Genomic DNA, 14,611 nt, shown 5'->3' on the forward strand with positions numbered 1-14,611 from the left:
AGAAAGCTTTATTCACAAGCCATCCTTCATGTCTGCCAGGAGCCAGACATTCTCCCAGTACAAACACCATAACACTGTTAAGTTCTTAGTAGCTGTCTCTCCAGCAGGTTCCATAACGTTCATCTCAAAGGCTTGGGGTGGGCGTGTATCCGACAAGGAACTCACTTCAAAATGCGGACTTCTGGACAAGATTGAGGAGGGCGACGTCATCTTGGCTGACAGAGGCTTCAAGTGTGAGGAACTCTTCGCAGCCAAGGGTGCCTCAGTGCTGATGCCGTCTTTCACCAAGGGGAAGAAGCAGCTGTCGGGCGAGGAAGTGGCCCTGTCAAGGAAGCTTTCCCGGGCCCGCATTCATGTCGAACGTACCATTCAGAGACTGAAGACATTTCGCATCTTTCAAATGGTCCTCCCCATCTCGTACGTAAAGAAGGTTGGGGACGTAGGGCTGAGCACCATTGATAAGACCCTGATTGTGTGCTCCGCACTGGTGAACCTGCAAAGCCCCCTCATCGCAGGAGTGGGCCAGAATGACCGATAAATCTGGCATAACGTGGTTTGCAGTGGTGTGTATCGCATTTTCCGGGCTATAGTCCATGGAATATACGTGTTCAAAAGTTAAGGCTGTGCGGACTGTCGACGCCTCCAGACTACACAGGAATTTTGTTTTTCAAGATTGTTTATTATGATGAGACGCAACGGATTTTGTGAATGAGATTATGTTGATGATATATGTATAATACAAGCTTGTTTGTGAGCTAAGAAAGGTTCGGGGTACACCTAAGCACTTCTTACGAGCTTTGAATGCGAAAGCAAGAGTGCCGTTCCTCCGCTCTTTTATTTCATGTACAGCATACTTGCGTCGACGGTTGAATGCGCACGCTTCGCTTGCCACGCTGACTTTGGGCGTGGAGTGGTGGAGGTGCTAATTGAAAGTGACGCGCGGCGGCTTTGTATCACTGCCATTTTGCGTGGCTTTCTGCGTGGTTTCAAAACTGGGATGCCTCAGATCGCGGCTTCGAGAATTTATCTGAAGTTTGGCGCGGCTGATGACGTCGGATCGCTCCATGGGACAGTTATTGCTTTCGCATTAAAAGCAGACATCTGTCAGTGTGCGCCGTGTATGAGATGTTTGTGTTGACTAAGCACCAGGTGCGTATTATGCACGGCGTGCGGACTATCTAAGCAAAAACTTTTATTTTTGAACCCAAATTTGCCCCTTGTGTTATGTACTGTGGTCTGGAGCCTGAAGATAAAAGTCATGCAGCATATCTAGTAATTCCCGGTGTGTCTTTTTTACTTCCTTGCGTGATTGGTCTGCTTGTGCCTTGTAATCGGGTCGATCTACAGAACTGCTGGCGAAAAAGAAATCTCGTTTGGTCGGGTCAAGAGCACTCCCAATGTCACTATTCGCTTGTGCCGTATTCTTCAATATTTACAAAGATCAGATTTCAGATTGTAGTGAATGCTGGAAAGGCTAGTATTAGACAAAAGCAAACAAGATGGGCATAATGTCATATGTGAAATGCGTAAATGAAAGGTTTACATATCATTGGGGTGAATAAAGCTCACAAACAAATGTTGCAAGGGGAAGGTCTCGGATCCTCCTTTATTACATTGAACAAATAAAGCATCACTGCAGTTTAGAGGTGTGGATTTAAATGACACACAGTTGGAATTGACCCTTTCACGCTTGAATTTCGCTTTAGTTAAAGATATCTATTGTAGCTTCGAAAAAAAAATTTAATGTAAAAATCCACAATTCAGTATATTATCTTTTACAACAAACAAAACCAGCACAAGAACATTAAAACTGGCAAAGCAGCATTTTCAAGCATTCTGAAGTGTCCATGGTCATGTTAGAATGCTCCGGTACTACTACTTGCCGGGCCCTAGCCAACTTCATCCATGGGTTGTCTCGAATAGTCAAAATTCTTAAAACCTGCAGTTCACAATGTTTCTGTAATTTTTCATTTGAGGCACGAGATGGTAGGTACCCCATGCTTGCAACAAGCACAGTCGTGGAGGCACTGAATAGCTCCACGCAAGTAGGCATTAATTTCTGAGGAGTGCCGTCTCCTGGCTTACTTTCGATTTACTGGTGACGCCAAAACTCGTCGCAAGGCAGACGGGGAGCCCACCAATGCAAACAAACTGCTGTTATTACCTGTGTCTTTGCCGCTGTTGTCTGAGCAAAGGGAAGAGGAGCATTTAGGAAAGAGTCATGCTTGGAGGTCATTCGTGATAGGAGAGGATGGTAGAAATTATAATAGTTATGAGCCATTCTTACCGTGCTTTGAAATATTGTTGTATTGCTACATTCCTTTTTATACTTACTCTTTGTGACAAGGTCGCACATGATAACGGCAGTTTGTTTGTGTTGATGGGCTCACTCTGTCTGCTTCACGTGGACGAGACCCGATGTCAGCACCAATTCAGATGTAAGCCACCAGTCAAGCACTCCTCAGAAAAGAAAGGCCGGCTGGCATGGAGCTGTCTAGTATCTGCATGACTGTGCATGTGTCTTTCAGAGGATCAAACATTTGCATTTTCATCCAAAAGACAAGATAAGAAATCTTTAAATAAATTGTGACAAAGTGTGCACTAAATATAAACATTTTCGGGTAGGCTGTGAGCAGTCTAGGACAAAAAAAAAACAAAAAAACATTCAGCGCATTACATCTCTTGGGCATAACAGTGAAAAGAGTTCACTTAAAATGAGGCGAGACTCAACAAGTGTTGCTTCATCAGTAGTGAAAATGTTAGCCTAAATACTTCATTCAAAATGAGATCACTGCAGTGTATAAAGATAAATCCCTAAACTTCCTCAATGCAGTCTTGACAATCTGAGCAGATCCAGATCTTGGGCCTCCGTTTCAGCCCCAGGCACTTTAAATGAGCTACTGCTCCACATGCACTGCACTGCACTACAGCGCCAGTTTTCGCTCCTTTGCAGATGCAGGACTTCTTGGCCCTTTCAAGTTTCTTTTGCAAGTCCCTGGAGCGAAACTCTAGAAACACATGGCTAAAAAAAAATAGCTCTGCCTTTCCAACTGCTGTATCCCAGAAAATATTGTTGAAATGTATCATCTCAACGCTAATGTCGACTCCGGTGTACACCACAAAAAAAGCTCTCTCTACACCACTCAGCGCCATCTGCGCCTGCACCTGCGCATAATGGTCGTGAGTGGCTTCAAGCTGCAGATCCTTTGTCAAATAAGACGGCAGCTTAGTGTCAGGGTCTCGCAGCTTCTTGCCCTTGCACGTAGAGGGGCACTTGATCTCTAAGACTGCTTTAGTGCAGCACGAGCAGGTGACTAGACCGTCAGGCGAAGCTCCCAGGAACGGCTTCTCGGGACAGACAAAGAGGCCTGTGTTCTCAACTTTAAAGTCCCTGTGATTTCGTTCCTCGGATAAGACGAACGCCCTCCGAGCATCACCCTCACTCGCCTTTCCATGTCTTAGACTTGGTACATCGGGAGCCTTGACATACCCCATGATCTCGGACACAATACCTTCCTGTCCATTGCGGCACGAAAGTACCCTCCCAAGGATTGATGCAGTTATCCTTCCCTGCCTTTGCTCAAACCAGGTTCCAGAATGGGCCTGACCACGCGTGCCCACCTCGATTTGCCCACATTGCAGGGTAGTCAGTTTCAAACCCTGAGCTGCCACTTGATCATGAGGGGTGTACATCTGTACAACGGAGTCCGGAAACATGACACTGGGAGCTGCAAGGTCTAGTCCCTCCGAGTCGCTGCAAGTATCTGTATCCTCGCTGTCTGTCAGTGAAGAAAGCAGCAGGGTGCTAGGAGCTATTTCCTAAAAAAAGAAAAAAACATCCTTAATGCACACTGCTGGCCACTAGAAACATGATGAACACTAGTGGCGTAAAACAACAGCACCGGCCAGGGACCCCGGGACCGGGGGAAGGGGGGGGGGGGGGGGGGGGGGGGCAGTGGGGGCCATGCCCCCACTCCAAACTGTTCCGACCGCCCCCCCCCCCCTTTCTTGTCCCCTCCCACCGCCCGTGAGGCTGTTGCATGTTGAAGCTGCACTCCATAGGCGACGAGGCCCCACAGACTAATCCAACATGAAAGACAAAACATGTGCCAACACCAGGCTAAACCGCGTTGGAGCATCTGCTGTGCTGCGACTACCGAAGCACTCCCTGTCGGCGCTCGTTAGTGTCATGATGCAGTACTTCGCCTCACCGCTCCTATATATATATATATATATAAAGAAAGAGAGAGACAGAGATGCAGGGTAACGGTGGAAAACAAACCAGGATTTATTCAATGTTTTGACCTGGAAACGTCTTCGTCAGGAAAATGATGAAAATCTGCCTCAGGTCGAAACGTCGAATAAACCTTCCTGGTTTGTTTTCCACCGTTACCCTGCATCTCTGTCTTCTACGCCTTTGGCCTCCAAGTCAACATGCCCCTATATATATATATGTATATACACAAAGAGAGAGAGAGGTGAACCACATGATGCGACATGAACCCCCACATGTCGCCTGCACACATCAGATATATTTCCAGAGCCCCTGGTACTGGCGTAAAATCACACCAGGAAGGTCACATAAGTGCTTGTTATGGCTGCGAGTGTCAATTATAAGCCTCAAGGATTCAATAACGTGTTTAGGTGGGCCAGTTGACACATTGCAAGGGGTATAAAGCGCAGAAAAAACATGGACCGAGACACGAAGACAACGACACAAGGCGCTATCTCATCTGAAGTTTATTTGAGCACGCAGCTTCCACTAGGACGACACCGTCAGGGCGTCTCGCCGTTCATTTCAGCAGATTCCTTTGTACCTTCATCATTCAACAGCACAAAAGTTTTGGCAAAATACAAAAACAAGGCGTCACACGGGCTACATGAGGCTTTTGAGATTAGGGCTAGGGGAAACAAGTGCGTCAGCGAAAGGTCACTGGCCCTATCTACGGACGAGTACGAGTACTTAAAGGAATAATGAAGCCAATTTCGGATATTTTTTTGGCGATTGAACTGGGTTCCAGGCACGTCTCAGGCCACGTTGCCCAAATTTCAGCCGAAACCGGCGCTTGTGTGCCGCGCAAATCAATTAAACAGTCGAGGTAATAATCGTACCAGGATCGACTGGGGCGACGCCCCGAGAGTTGCGGGAGAAGCGAAGCTCACGTGACCGTTGCAGGGCAAAGAAGCACGACGTCACAAGAGACACGTCAGCGATTGGTCGAAAGAAGAGACCTGCCTTCGGTCACGTTTTGGTTCGTGATTTTTAGGGATACTGTTCTCATTTTTGCTTAAATAACCATGAAAAGTATAAATCGGCCGGAAATAATTACTAAACCGTAAATAAAACAGCATAATTGTTTTTCTCTTTGCTACGCTGGACGCGAAACAGGCAACGAGCAACTATGGGCAAAAACAAAAAAAGGAAACACGCGGGAGACGTTTGGTTTTGGTTTCAGATGTCGGTGTCGTGTTTACTTTGGGAACACAGTACACGAAGGATTCTGCAAAATGGTAGTCATGCCAAATTTGAGGGCTGTAGATGGGTGTTCTAACGGTCGACTAAAGACCAGTATTCTTTCAGGCGACGCTAGTTTGCATAAGTGGGTTGCCGATCGTGTTCTTTGACGACGAAAAGAGAGGACGTCCGACTTTGGTGAAAACCAAAAATGGTGCTGTTTATTTTCTCCTTCTTGGGGAGCGTCCCCCGCAGAGTAACCGGTTTCCGGAACGGCTGAGACGCTGCCGCTTTCCCCTCGGCATCTCCCCCGTGTCCCTACCCTTCGGCAACGCGCTGCTCTCATCTCGCCCGCACGAATGTTGCTCACTGCTTTCGTGCTCCGGAGCCTGTGGGCCGCTCGTTGCCGGCTGGGCGGTCTCCGTCGGGTGATGGTGGAGGCCGCCACACACAGACTAACCTAACACCAATCCGTTGGTGTTAGGTTAGTGAAGGGAAGCCTGAACTCGCTCGCGAGAGCGGCAATGTCGTCCATGTTGACAGATTCGACGAAACGACTGCGCCACCGCGCTGCTATAACACAACCGCAGTAACCAGAGTCTCGATCTCCTAAATACTACCGATACCGACTATTCACACTTGACGTCACTCCCTACGTCACCTCCGTTTTCGGAGGCCCAGAAATGAGAACGGAGATAGTTCAGTTTCGGTTTCTTCAGTTCTTTCGTAGGCACAGAAATGCACGTCACAAATGTCTACAAAAAATTAGGCAGCGTGCTAGGTTCCCAAGAAGCCTAAAAACATCATTTAAAAAAATTAAAGAAAATTGTTTTCATTGTCTCTTTAAAACATGAGCTGGGCAGGGATTGATTGATGACTGTGCGTTCCCGTTGGGAATAATAGTGTGTACTTTTTCGAATAAACTTCAGTTGAGAGTGCGCTTTGTGTCGTTGTCTTTGTGTCTCGGACCGTGTTTGTTCGACGCTTTATACCCTCCCCAAGGATTCATTCTATTGTAACCAGGATTTGGTTACAAGGGGCCCGCCCATGAGAAAATGCAATGGACGGGGCAGCAGTGGGGGAGGTCTCAGCAAAATTGAATATTTCAGGCATCGCTATATGCTTGCCCGGAATACTCTCGCTAACATTCTGCATTAGCTCTATTGTTGCTTTCGGTGCAATGCTGACCTCGACAGGCTACAAAATTGATGCCCTCTGACCAGCATGACTCGTGATCACTGAAAATCGTCATCAAATAAAAGCTTATTGCTACGAATGCTGTAAGGTTCCGGAACCCCTTTTGTTGTCTTACTTTTTGCACAACTAGAGGCCCTGCGCTAACAGTTTTGGGGGAGACATGTGGGTGTTCTCTCGGGCATGGAGTCGCAGATGACCCCCCGGCGAGGGGGCCATTGTATGTCGCGGATGGCAGTCTGCGCAACCACCCGAGAGCCGCTTTTCTTTGCTGGCCATGGCTGGAGCGTTGTGTTCGACGGCGGTAGCCCCTTGTTTTCTGTCGGTGAAAGTGTGTTGTTTTCTTTGTGCTGAAGACGGACCTCCCCCATTGACGGGTTTGTTTTGCCCTCTCGTGAGTGTCGGGGTGACCGATGTTAACTGTATCCGCGCTTCCAATCAGTGTCAGGATGCCCTCTGTGAGTTAACGCAGCTGGGTGTGGCGTGCCAGGCCTGTGCGGGAAGGCAGAGAGAGGGTGACGCGCTGAAGCTGTAAGAGTACAGCCGAGACAAGGAGAGGGGTCTTCTGGTTTGGTGCCGCTGGAGAGAAAGGAACCGATCTCTAATGGCGGCCAAGTGCAGGGCTCGGGTTGCCAATGTTCATATTTGTATAACTCGTGAGCTAAATTGTCCTTTATTAAACTGTTGCAAAGAAATACCTGCGTAAACAGTTGTCTGGCCCGACCCGCTACACCACCGCCACCGTCCAACGCAAAGCATGCTCCTCCACACCATAGAGGAGGAACCACAGTTTACAACCTAGCAAGAACCTTATTAATTCCGTCATCCACAGCCCCTTCGTTTGTGGATTGGCAAAAGGGGCTGCAAACGGTGCCGTAACATGCAGAAGAAGTTTTTAATTGACAGCATAGGTCTCTTCGGTCTACATTGCTAAATGATGAAAGCTGCAATCGCTGATAGCCGACTAAATCACTGGAATGAGGCAAACATGATAATCCACCGTAGGAACGCCTGCCTCCTGTGGAGTGCGCCCACGAGTTTTGTTCAGTGGAATCCGAGCTTAAAGCGGCCGTACAGTTTGTTTGTTGCGAAGTTATGCCAAAACGAGTGGCGTATTCAGAGGGGGAAGATTAGAACGCTGAAGCCCCCCCCCCCCCCCCCCCCCCATTTCCGCATCCCTAGTCATGGATATCCCAGCCCCCGCCCCCGCCCCCCCCCTTCTGCGACAAAAATTCCTGGCTACACCACTAACCTGATTCTGCTCCCAGTCAACCGAAGCTTTGTGAATATGCCCTTTGCCTGAGAAAGTTTTGATATTGAAATGCATAATATGCAGACGAAGAAATATTGATCACATGGCTAATTGAGCCAACTTTAAAACAATGGCGCTTCATTTCATACGACAAGTTATTCACATATGTCTGAAACACCCAATTTTTCTTTCTCTCTGCTTGTAAATCTTTGAGGAATGTTGATTTGTTTGATTACTAGCAGTGATAATAACATATAATATATACGGCCCTTTTGCTGCCTTTACTTTATCAAGTGTCGGTTTCAGCACACCAGTAAGCCGAAATAAACATGTGTCAAGACAGCATACCTTCACTCTCTTCAGGAATGTTTGCACCTGGTCATCTGTTGCAGTGGCCAGCTGACGCTGCTTTGGGGCTTCCGAGGCTGAATCCCCAGTACGCTTCTTTTTTCTCGCCGTCTCTGGCTTGACGAACCGAATGTCAACGACTTCAGCAGCCTGCATGAGAAATCCATAATTAAGTTATGCTTCCTTCTGGAATAACACCTTTCTAATACTTTTTTTAAGATAACGAGACAAGCAACTGGCCGTATCACTTCTGCGCGCGTTGCAACGTTTCTCTTTTTTTCTTTTAACAGTAACATGGTAATGACCACGTCATACCTGTGCCGACGTGGACGGGGAAATCCACCGGCACTCCATTGAGGTGGACGATGGGTCGTTGAGTCCGTGTTTGACCTCCGCTTCCACGCGAAAGAGCAGCGCCGACACATGACTGCACGCCTCGCCTAGGCTGTAGCAAAACACACAGATTAGATCACGCACACAGCGCGTTAACTCAACTCCTGGATGCCAGTTGAGAAAAAACGCTTACCCGGCCATGCAAGTGCAATGGGCGCTGATTATGGTGCCATCTTTTCCCACAAGAGTCCAGGGCTGGTGCACTTTCTTTACGGTCTGGCTGGCCTCAACGTCGGCAGCGACGAGCACTACCGCGCTATCTCCGACGGCTGCACTGAAGCAGCGCAGTTGCCTAACCTTGCCGCTGATAAAACTATTGTATCCATCTGACAGTTTGAAGCTTTTAAACTGCTCTCTCGAGTAGAAACACGTACCTTCTACGAGGTACGCGTAAATGTCGCCGACGTGCACCAAAGGTAACCGCCTCGAGCCGGTTGAGCCTGTCACGAATGCGTGCTGGCGTAGCGACGGATCAAGTGGGTCCGGCAGCTCTTCCCCGCGGAAAGTCAATTTTTGTCGATACCGCTCTCTGGGTGCGACGTCCAACGCTCGGTAGTAGTCACTGCTCATGATTTAACTATCGTGCGGATAAATTTACGGCACAGCGACCTCGTAGAAACTTAACACGTCCACAGCAAACTCGGTCACTGCCAGCGGGAAAACCAGGAAAACCACAGAGGCGGGCGGACCGGAAGTACCAAACCGGAAGGTTGGTTGGGCTAACCAATCACAGCGCAGGACAAGTTTGTTGCCAAACAAAAAAGGGCGAATACGTGTGTGTATAACGTTTGCGTAGTCATATACGTTACGTAAACCTTGCGTGCATGGGGCCATGTACGTTGCTTGCTCCCCCAGCCCACAGAGACATGGAGTAAGGCTAGAGTTTTCGGCATGAAAAATGAAAGAAAGCATGATATTGGTTCATGATGCTGAGAAACATGCATGATGGCGTGCGACGCATTCTCGGCGCAAGATTGGATCAGATTAACTTAAAAAGATTCGCTGTTGCGCTTTAAACAATCCTTGAACGTCTGTTTCTCTCAGAGCACGTGTCCAGTTAGTTATACTGGTAAGCGGCAGGGACGATAATTATTCGAACGTTCTCATTGTCATTTCGCGAATACGTTCCCCCACTAAATGGTTGTTTGAACTTCGTAATCCGCTTGATTCATTCTGTGGAGATAGCAGGGTTTCCGCTGAAAAACTGCCAGCATTACGACTTTTTTTTTTTTTTACCGATTAAAGTGGTTCGGGTTGCAAACCCTTACGCTCGTATGATGGGATTATGGTGGTTGATGCCTTGTCTGTGCAAATTCGATCTCAAGTTTTGTTTCGAAACTCTCCCTCCGTTTATTCTAAAACGGCGCTTTCCATTTTGGTTTTATTTTTATTGACCCGCGCAATATCTTTTATTCCTGACTATAGCAACCGATTCATAAGTTTCGAATTTCAGATCAAATTTCTGCTATTTTTTAAATTCGAACGTTAAGAGGGAAAAACAATTATATCGTAACCAATGTAACAAATAGAGGCGGAAATTCGTTTTCTGGTAAAGGGAATAGCCAATGTAACCAAACTGCAAAGTATAAGTTATTTCAGCCGAGTTAATCGTCTAGCAAACTGAAGAGGAGTGCCAGGATTTGCTTAATAAACTTTTTGCAAACGGTGTTTTTCCTTTAAACTCAGTGCAAAGCTTTCCAGCATTTGTGGTGTAACAAACTCGCCTAAGAAGAAGAGGTTTATTTAGAAAGACAGAGAGGTCGCTCCATGCAGTTTGCATTAACCAGTTTCTCTGTGCTGGGGAGGGGGAATAGGGGATGCCAAAGAAGGGCAAGAAGAGGAAATTAATAAAAACACATCAAAATAACGTGGAGCTCTATATCTGCTTCTTAAAGACGGCAAATAAGTTGGGTATCACGTAAGAAACGTAATAGGTATTTGGTCGCATCAGCCAGCTTTTCTGGGCTCTCCCACGCTCCTAAGATCTTCTGGAGAGAGAACGGTCGGGAGTCCAGCTGGGAAAGTTCTTCAGTAAGCACCTCCCTTTCCACGTCATAAATTGTGCAAGTGCATAACAGGTGTTCTAGTGACTCCACTTCTTCACATATCAAGCAGTTTGCAGAAGGTTTTTTCCCAATACAGTGGAGATATTTATATGTAAATGCAACGCCCAGCCTGATTCGGTGGAGTACTGATTCAGTCTTTCTTGTAAGGTTTCTGGGCGGTCTGAACTTAAGTTCAGGATCTATATTATAAAGTCGTGGATAGTGGTGAGAAGGGCTTGCCCAGAGGGCCGCACCTATCTTTTTTCCGACCCAGAAAACCGTTGCACCAGCGTCAGTTCTTGAATATGGAACAGAAATGCTAGATATGTTCTCGTGACCGCTCTTTGCTGCTTGGTCGGCGGCCTCATTACCAGGGACGCCACAATGGCTCGGGATCCATTGGAAGTGAATGTGGTGGCCAGCCTGTTGGGCCTGTTGGCAGAGGCTGACTACGGTGAATGTCAGCTGTTCATTTGCTCCACGTCGTAGATAGTGCTGCATGCTCTGGAGTGCAGCTTTTGAGTCAGTGAAAACGGACCATGCTCGTGGTTCGGTGCGTATTATATATTTCAAGCTTTCCCTAATGGCCACCAGCTCCGAGACAGTTGATGAGGTGCGGTGGTCTAGTCTGAATTTAAGCACGACTTGTTCCATGGGTATAACTACTCCGGCAGCTGAGCTTTGATGAGTTGTTGACCCGTCAGTGTAAATGTGAGTTCTGAACCGATGGTGGATATTGATTAATGAGAGGGTCAGTTGCTTTAATACAGTTTGTGCAGTTGACGCTTTTTTCTGTATGCCATCTATATTGAGTGATATTGTAGGGCATGTTAGTGTCCAAGGTGGAACATCCGCCAACTTTGGTGTTTCAAACTGCTTTGGTATATTTGGCTCCTGTTGTATCAAGAATTTAGCATAGCTTGAATCTTTCCTGGATGATTGTATCCGGGCAAGGTGGTGGGATTCATGCCTTGTTAGGTGGCGTAAGTGTACACGTAGTGTTTCTTTTGCACGAAGTGCTTCAATGGATAGGCACCCAGCTTCTGCTATAACACCCAAAGTCGATGTTGAGTGCGGAACACCTAAGCAAGCACGAAGAGCAGAGCCCTGTACACTTTGTAGTCGCTTCAAATTCGTGGTGCACATCCCATGAAGGACTGGCAGGCTGTACCTTAATAGACCCTCAAATAGAGCTTTGTAAAGACGCAGTACTGATGTTACATTCGCACCCCAAGTTGTGCCACATATAAAACGTATGAGGTGTATAAAGCTGGTCAATTTTTTTCTAAGGTGCATAATGTGAGGCGTCCATGTCAATCCTCGATCGATCGATATGCCTAAAAATATGTGGAGTTTTACATACGGAATGGCTTGGCCGGATACCTTGAGGGGGTATTTATCCATGCAACGTCTAGTAAAAGCTATGGCGGCTGATTTCGATGGAGAGATAGTCAATCCGCGATGAAGAAGATATCTATCAATCGTGCCTAATGCTTTTTGAAGACGAGCTCTAACCTGTACTCTGGTAACTCCGGAGGCCCATATGCAGATATCATCTGCATATACCGATGATCGAACTGTTTCTGGAAGTTCCACTCTGAGAGCATTAAGGCATATCATGAATAATGTCGGACTTAGTACGCCACCCTGTGGGACACCCATTGTGACATTATAAAGGGTAGTTTTTTCTTGTGCCGTAGCAACAAAAATTGCCCTGTTAGTTAAGTAACTGGAGATCCACTTGTAGAGTCGCCCTCCTATTTCTAGTTCTTCTAGTGCGTCAAGTATAGCATCATGCGTCACAGAGTCAAAGGCACTCTTGATGTCCAAGAATACGGCTGTGATCATTCGTCGTTGAGATTTTTCGTGTTCAACCGATGTAATTAAATCAATCACCCCGTCTATTGAGGACCGGCCGCGTCGAAAGCCTGACGATTCATTTGAATATAGACCATGATGTTCGAAATGCCATTCTAATCGCGCCAAGATCATACGTTCCATGAGTTTGCCTATGCAACTTGAAAGCGCAATGGGTCGATAGGAAGTGATGGTAAGGGGTGATTTACCTGGCTTTAGTAACGGTATAACTTGAGAGACTTTCCATGATGTAGGTACCTCGCCTTCGTTCCAGGATTGGTTGAAGAGTCGAAGAAGGCATTTGATTGTACTTGGTCCGAGTCGTGCAATTGCCGAGTAGGTAACACCATCTGGTCCAGGCGAGCTTGACTGCCTACATGATGCAAGAGCAGATTCGAGTTCGTTCAGAGAGAAATCAACGTCCATGCATGACAGAGTTGACGGTGGTGTCGGCCGTGGCGTTTTCGGTGTGATTGTGTGTGTAGACTGCGCCTGCGTAATTCGTATACAGAACTGATTCGCGGCCTCTATATCTGAACACTGCATCGATAGAGCTAGTGCCCGAAACGGATAGCGTTGTTGCGGTGTTGCTCGAAGACCTCTTGATATTTGCCATATTCTCGTAGTACGTTTCCTTGGATCAAGTTCTGAGCACATTTTCCGCCAACGACGTTTTGCAAGTTTGTTCAAATGACGTTTGATTTTTTTAGTTACTCGTCGGAACTCACGTAAATCCTCGGGCCTTTTATGCTTTCTAACTCGCCTCTCAGCACGCCGGCGAATAGCCCGAAGTCGCTCATATTCGGCGTTGAATGTAGTTTGGTTAATCGGTAAGGTTGTTTGCTCTCTTGATTGGTTTAATGAACGAGTGATGGCTTCTGTGAATGATGGTAAGTCCATCTCTTGGTTGCATTCTTCGGTCATTTTTTCTTGAAAGTTTGCCCAATTGATATGGCTAATCTCATGATGAGTTTTCATATTTTTAAAATTCCCAAGCCTCGTATAGGTGGGCACGTGATCACTACCTCTTGATTCAATGTCTGCAACCCATGTTGCTTGAGATGCTAGCGATGGCGAAACGAATGTGAGGTCTAGGCAGCTGCTACTTTTAAGATTCTGTATATACGTAGGGCTACCGTCATTCATTAGGCAGAGATGGTGACAGGCAGCAATATCGGCCAATCTCCTACCTCGAGGGTTGGTGTGCGTGCTGCCCCATACAGAATTATGGGCGTTAAAATCACCTGTTAAGACAAATGGCAACGGGTACTTGCTGAGAATGTCAGTGAGGTAGCCTTCGTCAAATTTAGCTTTCGGTGGGATGTACCCAGCAATGATGGTGAAGTTGCCCTTGCCGTCAGTGACTGTAGCCACTATGTACTCATTATCGTGATGTGGTGGAATAACGTGATGCACGTAACTGAGGTCTGTGCGCAGGAGAAGGATGACTCTACTTGGTCCTGTAGTCCGGGTTGAAGAAAGATATTCATACCCAGAAAAACGAAAATTGTTTGGAAGCCTTGACTCACATATGGCCATGACAGGAAATTGATGCTTCTGTGAAAACTGCCTAAGATCAGATAGACGCCCCCTTAGGCCTCTCGCGTTCCACTGGAATATAGTCGCATTGTTGTATCTATCATCCATAGTGAGTGCTGTCATAATTATAATAAATGGTAATTAAGAAGTAACAGTTGAGTTAACTCAACCATTGTTGCAGGAGCGGAGTAAATGTGTCAATGAGTTGGACAATGTAGATGGCAATGGGTGAAGACACGTGTTGAAGCAGTCCACGTAAGGCCTTGATCGCAGCACAAAAGATGCTTCCGATGCCCAGCGCAGGTGGTGGTGGTTCAGCTGCAGCATTCGGTTGTGGAGTGCAGGCACTCTTGACAAGGTTGGTGGCAATGTTACTTACAACCTTCCATGTGGAAGGTTGATTGTGAGCGAGGTCTTCCTGTGTCGTAGGTACTGTGTTTGGGAGATGCGGAAAGGACTCGAGGTCGTCTGTATTAAGTTGGGTACTTCTTCCTGGTTTATCGTGTGGCTTTTTGTTTTCCTTTCTTT

The 14,611-nt window shown here is 47.0% G+C and overlaps 1 protein-coding gene and 1 long non-coding RNA gene across 2 annotated transcripts in view; one reads left to right on the top strand and one right to left on the bottom strand.

Moving 5' to 3' along the window:
- Positions 1-14,611, top strand: part of LOC8041659 (monocarboxylate transporter 10) — a 222,201-nt gene that overhangs the window by 165,759 nt on the left and 41,831 nt on the right. The window lies entirely within an intron of this gene.
- On the bottom strand, positions 3,744-9,366 carry LOC120836605. The gene is made up of 3 exons (XR_006078014.1): positions 8,565-9,366; positions 8,250-8,399; positions 3,744-3,819 (listed from the first exon to the last, which is right to left on the bottom strand). It is a non-coding gene; the product is annotated as an uncharacterized LOC120836605 (long non-coding RNA).

The sequence above is a fragment of the Ixodes scapularis genome, unplaced genomic scaffold (genome assembly GCF_016920785.2).
Source record: "Ixodes scapularis isolate PalLabHiFi unplaced genomic scaffold, ASM1692078v2 PGA_scaffold2__306_contigs__length_199485367, whole genome shotgun sequence".
Taxonomy (NCBI): Eukaryota; Metazoa; Arthropoda; class Arachnida; order Ixodida; family Ixodidae; genus Ixodes; species Ixodes scapularis.